Here is a 10159-nt window from a genome sequence, read left to right as displayed (position 1 = left end):
TTCACTACTTAATAGTTTGAACTCAGTGGAGGAGGATGTCCTCCTTGAGAAAGAAGTACAACTTTCCCTTCAACAATATTAATTTTCTTCATTCAAATGCTATTTTTCAGGCATTTATTTTCTCAACTGCTCTAAGCTATAGTAGTTACATAAGTTCTATTTTACAAATGTCTCTCTCTACAGAGACGTATTCCTTCTGCAGCTTACCTTCCAGTAGATATGTGAGAACTTTATTTTTCTATGGGAACTTTTGCAGTGAGCAAAGGGTCGCTAGAGCTCATTTACACCCTGGATCATGACCATTGATCTAGTGGTTGAGAAATTACTTGTTTTCACTCTCGGATTGCTTCTGAAGGCCAAAGGGACACGAACCAAAAATGTTAAAACAGAAAATGCAGCAGAAAAACAGCCATTCTTTTGCCCTTATATATATGGATAAAGTTTAACGTGGCATTTTTTGAGACATTAACTCATTAATTAGCCAGCTAATTCCACTGATGTTTTTGAAATGGGGTAACATTTCAGCAGATAGAACTCTGGGATCCTGTTAGTCTTCTCCGACCATCTCCTTCATGGCCTCCCTAGGAGTCAATTCTATCCTTTCAGACTAGCCATTTGCTTAAGGATGACAAGGAGTAAGTGGGACAGTTCTGATAAGGTTGTGCACTCAAATTCCTCAAACTCTCCTGGAGTAAATGTAGATCTTTTTTCAAAACCCATAACTTAGGTACCCATGTTTTGCAAATAATTGCAACAAAGCTGCTAGTTTAGAGTTGGATGTATGAGCTAGAGTTAGAAGCTCTTTCCATTACTTTGGAGCAAAAGCTATTACAATTAAGATATACTTTCCTTGGATTGATGCAACTTTATCAAAATGAAACTTTGACCATGATTTTTGGTGGCTCTTCATTAAAAGTGACTAGATTTTGTATGATGGTTATACTTCTGTTGAAAATAGGTGTTTTTAAAAAACATTCAAATCTGAGTAGAAGCTAATTCTATGTTTCTTCCTAATGTCATTTGCAAACTGGAATGGACCCTGTTTCATAACATCGTTACTCTGGGACTCATTTTAATGAAGCAGTTTCCATCTGTAATGTTGCCAATCACTGCACATGTATCATAGAACAGAGATCTTTCAAACCAGCATCCTGCATTTAAAAATAATACTCTGTATGGCACTGACAGTGACACATACCAGACAAAGTCCTCTTGCTATGACTTTTTTCAGCAGACTGGGGACATATGAGCCACAAGGAAGAGTACCACAAAAAAGACACCAATATATACAGTGGATAATGTTTATATTTACCTTGGTGGTAAAATTTGAGTAATTAAGTATAATGTCACATAAAATATTTTTTATCTGTCAGTCCTGAACAAACATTTGTGGCAATGAGGAGAAGTTTGTACTTATTTTAAAATGATAAGACTGGTATAGATGAGGAAAAAAAGTTTAACTTTTCATTCACCATTGGCAAATCCACTGACTACTGTCAAAAGTGTATCATGAAATATTTTAGCAAGGGTTATTTCTATAAAGGTGAAAAAATACTCTTTTTAAAAGTAAGAGCAGCAGAAAAGTCTATAACTCTTGCTTTTCTTTGAAAAATCTATATTATAAACCATGTGTCTTATCTTTAGTGCATTAAATCCAAGAAGGATTATTGCAACAGTTAAACTTGTAATATACTGGGCAATACACTTTTACATTTTTCTTTTATTCAGAAACTGATATATCCTATGTACATCTATCTGAAGTAATTCTGTAGTAGGTCATCTATAATTACAGGAGCATGACTCTGAAATTTACACTATTCTTTTTTTTGAGACAGTGTCTCTCTTTCTTGTCCTCGGTAGAGTTCTGTGGCATCATAGCTCACAGCAACCCAGCAACCTCAATCTCTTGGGCTTAAGCAATTCTCTTTCCTCAGCCCCAAGTAGCTGGGAATACAGGTAGCCACCACAATGCCCAGCTATTTTTAGAGATGAGGTTTCACACTGGCTCAGACTGTACACTATTCTTGAAAGCCCTAGGATGAAGAAGATGGAGGACAAGGAGGGGAAGGAGGAAGAGGAGAAATATTAAATAGTTCCAAACCCATGTATTTTCTATGGAAAAAAAGAACCTTAATAAGTAATAGCAATCATCAGTTCCTAGCCTGCCAGTGTGTTCTCAGTGGGAAAGAGAACAGCAGCTCTGAGCAAGCACAGTGCACTTCGTTACCCCTCCTTGCAGGGACGCGACTCTGTACCACGGCCACAGCTTGAACAGATTTCGGTTTCCTTCTCCCCCTTAGGTAGACAACTTAAATCAATGAAGAAGTTATTTGAAAAAATTTGGGAAGCCTGATTATTGAGTATTTATGGTAGACTAATTAAATTTTGGACAAATTTAGAGAGATCAATTCCACATAACTTGTCCCAGAACCAACTATTGGGGGTCAGTGTTGCTCAAGTGTGTACTTCACATTGTATTTCCACTCTGTGGTGATCTGGCCTTCAGCTGGGACCCTGGCCTATTTTTTTTTTACTTAAAACCTCACTCAAAAGTCACATGTCAATGCTCCATATACTCCCTGTATTATAACTTAGCTCCACATATCCATGTATTTGCAAATATTCGGCTTTTCCTTTGACTGCTTCTCATCTCACCTTTAACATGATATGGTTTATGAAAACCCACCCCAAATTTCCATGTTTCTTTTGGTACCTATGAAAATTCAACAGAGAGATTTACAGCTGCAGGAAGAATAATTAATTGATGGATGTCCCTTGTTGCTGTTATCTGAAATTATCACCATGTTTATGTCAAGGCTGTGCTTCTCATTAGGCTGATCCTGGGATTGATACAAGAGGAAGTTTATTCTTTCAAATTATAGGTCTCCTCTGACAGATGAGCTTTTGGTTCATAAACTGGCGTGATCATTGTTGTGATCACATCCTTCATAGAGGTGTGTTGCCGTCAGAGCCCATTCCCACCCAATCCTGGTTCCACCCTACTGTCCTTCCCTGGACTCAGTCTTCTATCATGATTCCTCTGCCCACCTCACCTTCTGCCCTTGCATTTGTTTTTGCAATAAGTCACTTGAACAAATAAGCTTTTCTTTGCATCTTTTCTGAGATAATTTGAACTAATACAATTATACTGAGATTGATCCTAGAGGGGGCAAGAGAGGAATTGGAGAAAGGATCAATTACTACCCCACAGATAAAAATGATGGCATTCTATGGGTAAGCAAAACTAGGGAGTCTCTGGCAGAACATGGTAGCTTAATTGTTAATGATTTCATCACGTGTGACATAGAAATATGTTTCCATGAGGTGAAGTGCTGTTTCAAGTACATTTATTCTGGCATTTGAAAGATGTGAGCATAGGGTCCTGCATCAAAAAAAGACAGTGGGTTTTTGTATCATATTGGTACCCTGCAGAGGGATAATGAGAAATTAAGAGACGTAAACATGCAGCTAGCAGCTAAATGTAAATGGCAGAGGATTCTTTTGGGAGCTTTAAAGGAGATTTTTATCTCCTGGAGTGGAAGAATAGATACTAGAGCAAAGTGAAGACTTCATAATTACATTTGCATAGCTCAGAGACATCTGAAAGCCCTACCAGGCAGATCTTTTGTGACAGAATCAAACTACTGGAAAACCTGGGACTCTAAAGCATTCCATGAGGCTATCTGGAAGGGTGCCCATGTAGATGATCACTTCTATAGATGTCCTGGATTGGCAAAGCTTATAGAAGTGGTTCACCCTTGCCCGATAAGCCTTCCACCCTGAGACAGTACGCATTCTCTTCCCAAAAAGGCAAGAACCACTACCTTCTGGAGCTGCCCCCACTTCTCCTGGTGGCTAGGCTGATAACTAGAGTTACATTTTACCAGAATCTAGCTAAGTCTGTGCTGAGCCTGATAAAAAATGAAAGAGACAACACACCCAAGAACTGCAAGAATTAGTTAGTGTGTGCTGACAGAGGGAGCATGTTCCCCTGTGATTAGAAGCTGAACAGACTTGATGAGAAGAATGAAATGTAAGACCAGAAAAGCAAGAATTCATTGACACAGGAATCTATAACTAAGCTTGGGCTTAATACCTTGACAACAAAAACCTAGGAAATGGGAAAAACTCTCTACAAAAATTGTTTTTAGAAACCAAAGGAAGTGATAGGTGATGTTGTTCAAAATGGAAATGCCAGAATTGCCCTGGAAGAGAGTAGAGAAAGAAGTAGAGAGGCTGAGGCAAGTAGGAATGTCAGGAGGGATTTACTGCAAGGCCTGATAAGTATGTACTGAGTGCTCACCTTGGCAGCACTGTACAAACAGCTCAGTCAGGTTTCATAACCTTGGCATATTAGTGCCTCCCATCTGTGTTCGTGTTGATGTGTGGGAGTGTCTTGCTGAGTGGTGTCCATTACTGATGCATATTTTTGTGTGCTGTTGTGAGAATGTCAGGACTTGAATCAGAGCAATGAATAAACATTAAATTTCTTATTATACTTGGCAAGAATGAACATGAAATCAGGGACATGTTAGTTCAAGTTTATGGGGATTATGCTATGAAGAAAATGGCAGTGGACAAAGGGATTAAAGGTTTTTCTGAGGGGGAGGGGACTTTTCTCACTGAGGAAGAGAGATCATGGCCACAGACTGATGAAAACATTGCAAAAAAATTGTCGCATTGTATGTCAATATTGTCAGCTGACTGTAAGAAGCATTGAAGACCAAGTAAAGATTAAGAGAAAAACAACTGGTAGAAAATCTTAACTTAAAATCTTGGCATGAGAAAGATGTGTGCAAAAATAGTCCGTAGGGAGCTCACTGATGAAGAAAAGCAAAAAAGAGTCAAAGTTTCCAGGACCTTTTAGAGAGGCAAGATGATGTTTCATCATTGGTGATAGAACACAGGTGTACCAATATGACCCTGAAACAAAGCATCAAAGTGCACAATGGAAGTTAGCCAGTTCTCCAAACCAAAAAAAGTTCTAAAAGTCCACATAAAGAGTCACAACAATGTTTCTAACTCTTTTTGATATCAGAGAGATTGTTCATTATGAATTTGTACCAACTGGAAAAGCATTTAACCAAATTTCTTATTTGTAAGTGCTGAAAAGGTTGGGTGGAAAGGTTAGACAAAAACAACCTGAAAGTTTTACAAACACTCACAGCTCCTGCATCACAACAATGTACCAGCTCACACAGCACTGTCTGTGGGGAAGTTTTTAGTCAGTAGACACATACTATATAAGAACACCCTCCGTACTCACCTGATATGGCCCCCAGTGATTTTTTTTTCTTTATCTCAAGGTAAAGGAAATATCAAAAGGAAGACATTTGATGATACTTAGAACATCAAGGGAAATATGACAGCAGCTCTGATGGCCATTCCAGGAAAAGAGTTATAACATTGCTTTGAGGAGGGACTAGGCACTGGCATTGGTACACAGCTTCCCAAAGGGAATACTTCAAAGGTAACTGTGGTAATATTCAGCAATGAAGTGTGCAGTACATTTTCTGAGACGAGTTTGTGATCTTAATTGTCGTCTGACAATTAAGTTGTCTCTTTATGTTAGACCAGAACATCTACCACAAGATTATGTTCCATGGGAAGGCCTAGAGACCACACTACTCATCAAGACCATCAACATATGCCAATGAGAGGGCAGAGGGCCTGTCATAAACTTAGGACTGGCAGTAGGAATGGTGGTCGTAGAGATAGGCTTTACCATTTCCCTGGAATGATGGTGCCCCAGATATTAAAGACAGGTGTATGCAGTTAAACACCAGAAGCCAGGGGCAGTGATTACTGTAAAGACTGATGAGGGTAAATAGGCTACCAAGGAAACTTGACTCACAGGAATTGTGGAGAGGATTGATTAAGGGGGAATAAAACCCTGCGGCAAACAGATGGTCAGACAACCGGGTGCTGTATGACTTTTAAACCTCTCTACCCTCCCAAAAGCAAGAATTATAGACACAAGAGTTGAAGTGGTCACCCTCAATAAAAAGTCATGAACAGTCTCTCAGTCCCCAGATTTGTGTCAGTTTTTAGATTTTGAGGCAATTGACTCACGAGCTGGTCAGGTTCATAGAAAGATGGACCATGAACATTACATCTGGGAGGTTGCTCCAGTCAGGTTGCTCCCTGAAGATTAGGGAATACCCACATGCTTGAGGCCAGATGGGCACAGAGTCTGAGTATGACTTAATGCTGATAACTGAAAACCCAGGGGTTGTCACTGGCTCTGTCTGAGAGTGGAGGCTGAAGAATGAGAAAAAATAAAGGGAGTACTGACAAAAATCAAACTCACAAAGGCCCATTCTGTCATGGATCCAGTCAGTTTTGGTTCCCCAGACCCAAATAAAAATTGGAGTTTCCTTGGCAGCTGTATTCATACTCACATTGTATCCTTGGTTTGGGGGTAAGAGATATGATGGTGGGGAAGCCACAGTTGCAATCTCTTCAAATGCCAGCCTACCTCCCACTTAAGATGTTAAATAAAAACTCATATCACATCGCAAAGGAATATTAGAGATTATTAATACTGCTAAAGATTTAAAGATTTCTTGGGACGCTGTTGTTATCCTATCTCCATTTAATTTACTAGTCTACCCCTGCAGATAAGTAGTCTTAACCAAGTGGCCTCTAAAATTATGGCTGCTTTGCTGCTTGAGGCATCATGATTGCACAGATAAAGTCTTGTCTTAGGCACATGGCATACAGCCATTGACTTTAAGAACAAATTATTTTCCATTCATATAAGAAGGTAAAGAATATTTATTTAAGGTGAAACATGTAATGTTTCTTCATCTGCCTGGACACAATTATTTCCCAGAAGAGGAGATGAAAATATTCCCATACCCCAAATAACAAGTGCTGGCAGGGGTGTGGGTGGGGATACAGACAGAAAGGAACACTTACGTACTGATGATGGGACTGTAGAGTAGTAAGGCCTCTCTGGAAAATGTTGTGGAGACTCCTCAAAGAAGTAAAGGCAGAGCCACTATTTGATCCAGCAATCTCACTACCAACTATTTACCCAAAGGAAAAAAGACAATATAAGAATAAGAAAAACACTTGCACTCAAATGTTTATTCCACAATTGACAGGTGTGGAAACAACCCAGATGCCCATCAGTACATACATGGATTAATAAAACGTGGCATAAGAATACCATGGGGTATACTCAGCCCTAAAAACGTGGTGATATGATGTCTTTTGTGACAACCTGGATGGAACTGGACACTATTCTTCTAAGTGAAGTATTATAAGAATGGAAAAACAAACACCATGTGTCCTCAATAGTAACTTGGAACTAGTCACTCAGTCCTTACATGCACACATGAGAGTAGAATAGAATGGATATCAGGTGGGTGTGAGGGAGGGTGGGGATGGGTGAACTCACACCTGACAGGTGCAGTGGCAAATGCACAATGTGGGGGAAGGGCACACTCGTCATTTTGACTTAACATATACAAAAACAAATTATGTCACCAAAACATGTGTACACCAGTAATACTCTGAAAATTAATAAAAGTATTAAAAAATAAGCAATTACAAATTAAACATTAAAAAACAAGAAATGGGGCTGAGTGTCATACCTGTAATACTAACACAATGGGAGGCTAGGGCAGGTGGATTCCCCGAGCCCAAGAATTCAAGACCAGCCTGAGAAAGAGTGAGAACCCCATCTCTATTTAGCCAGGCATTGTGGTGGACACCTGTAGTCCCAGCTGCTCAGGAAACTGAGGTAAGAGGATTGCTTGAGCCCAGGGGATTGAGGTTGCTGTGAGCTGTAATAACACAGGACTCTACCCAGGGTGACAGAGTGAAACTCTGTCCCCTTCCCCCGAAAAGAAGAAATACAACATTGGGAACACTGTTAAATGCCCTCCCCGCACAATAATTCTAATAATAGTAGCATGGACATTCTTTAGGTCTTTATGTTAGTTTAAATGGTTTTTCACAACTAAATATCCTCATTTTCTGCGTCTAAATCTACCCTTATATTTCATATATATATATAAAATACACATATATGTGTATATAATACATATTTATGTATGTATGTGTGTTTTTGTGTATGTGTGTGTGTGTGTATATATATATATTCATGAAGTGTGTTAGGCAGCATTTTCTCCCTTATCTGTATGTGAGTTAATCTCTGCATCCTGTCAAAATGTTACCTTACATGGCAAAAAGAACTTTGCAGATGTAATTAACAGTAAAGTGTTTCTCCTGATTATAGAGATGGGTACAGGCTAATCACATGAGTCCTTTAAAGCAGAGAATGTTCTGTGTAATAGACACAGTAATGCCTCCAGGAGAAGTGGGCATGGCACTTCTGTAACCTCAGCCACTGAATTCTGCCAACAATTGGAAGTGGCATTCTCCAGCCAGCCACCACCTTAACTGCCATGTTAAACTAGGGGCAAAGACCCCAGCCAGGCCAACTGAACATCAGACCTATACATTTGTTTTGCTTTAAACTACTAAGTTATGGTAAATAACCATGATAATTTATAGCAGCAATAAAAACTAACACATGGACTATCTATAATCACCTTTGTTTTTCTCACCTCAGGCAAATTTAATCACCTGCTACTTTATGCAAACCGTGTGCTATCTCCATATCTATGGTATTTTATTAGACATTATAACTGTAAAAACGCCTGTCTCTTTCTGACAGGTCTGTGAGATCCTTGAGGGTCTCATTTGTCTTTAATTTCCAGTGCTTGATACGGTAGTTGAACTTTCAAAATAAATATCTTTATTTCAAAGGGCACAGTAGTGAGTACTAGCATCAGTAGTATCATGTTTCACGCATAGATAAGGGGTTTACAAGTAGCTTAAATAATTTTCTCTATGTACTCATTGCAAAGTATTCTGTGTTAGCTTTAAGTGAGTTAGTGAACTATTTTTAATCCATACCATATTAGTGGTTTTATATAAACTACAAAGTACTCCGAAAGCCTTTTGTGGAAACGTATTTACATATTTCTTAGGAAAAAAATGCCTTCGGTGCTTACTCCTAAAAGGTTTTTATTCCTCTATATTTCTCCATATAATGGATAAAATATGTTGGTCTAGAATAATTACATTTCATCACTTCTTGGCTTTTGGCTAAGATCAAGTGTAGTATCTGTTCATATGCGTACAATTATTGGAGCACTTGTGAGAAGAGGTAGTGTGTGCACCGTGGGCACACTCACTGCACAGAGGTAACTTTTTATACCTATCACTCTGGGCAACAGTAAACGGACCTTGGGACACAATATAATTTTTCATATAATAATGCTATAAAATGATAGTAATAATAGTATAATAATGCATCTGGTAAGGACCAGGGCAGGAAAACTACTGTTATTATCATAAGTTATTCAGCTACTGGCATCCATATACTAGAGGCCACACACGTTAGCTGTCACTTCCTCTCAATCGTACTTAATATACCAATAGTAAAAATGGTGAGCAATGACATCATTGTATCATTGAGGACAGGAGACACTCAAAGTCATCTAATACAGTCCTTCATTTTCTTCAAAGGAGAGATGGTATTTTAAACTGTTTTGCCATTACAAAGTACTTGGACCCCACAGGCCCCACCCTTGCTATCATGGAATATTGTTTATATGAATGCCACTGAATTAATCATAAATTTATATACAGGCCTGAAAATTGAAAAAGTTAAATCAAAAGTAAATGTGGAACAGAAGTTAGCAATCTATGAAATACTCAAATATTTCTTTCTAGAAAGAAAAATGTTAAGGCATTTTAATTTAAGAAACTGACCTCATTTTTCTTGTGTATAATTTAGTGGGTTTTCTTTTATGTTGTTGTTTTCAACAAAAGACATATCCAACCTAGTACAAAATGCTACCAAATTACAGGTACTTATATAAAATTAAAATTTGACATTACCTCTTGAATAAAAAGAAAAGATCAGGTCATCTTGAGAATTTATAAATTTATTATATATATATTGCTTTTCTTTAGTTTTAAAAAAGTGGCAGATACCATGATCATATTTAGTATCTTAGGAAATAAAATTTGTACAACATATTTAGTACCTTAGGAAATAAAATTTGTACATTTTAAATATGCCACCTATACTAAAGCACGAAATTTATCCTGCCTAAAATATTGTTTGTATTTTAAA

General features: G+C 38.1%; 1 pseudogene; it reads left to right on the top strand.

Moving 5' to 3' along the window:
• Positions 1-9104: 9104 nt before the first annotated feature.
• Positions 9105-9257, top strand: LOC111725058 (annotated as a pseudogene).
• Positions 9258-10159: the final 902 nt, after the last annotated feature.

Source organism: Otolemur garnettii, unplaced genomic scaffold (genome assembly GCF_000181295.1).
Source record: "Otolemur garnettii isolate 467f Iridium unplaced genomic scaffold, OtoGar3 scaffold00030, whole genome shotgun sequence".
NCBI lineage: Eukaryota > Metazoa > Chordata > Mammalia > Primates > Galagidae > Otolemur > Otolemur garnettii.
This window is presented reverse-complemented; position numbering and strand designations above follow the sequence as displayed.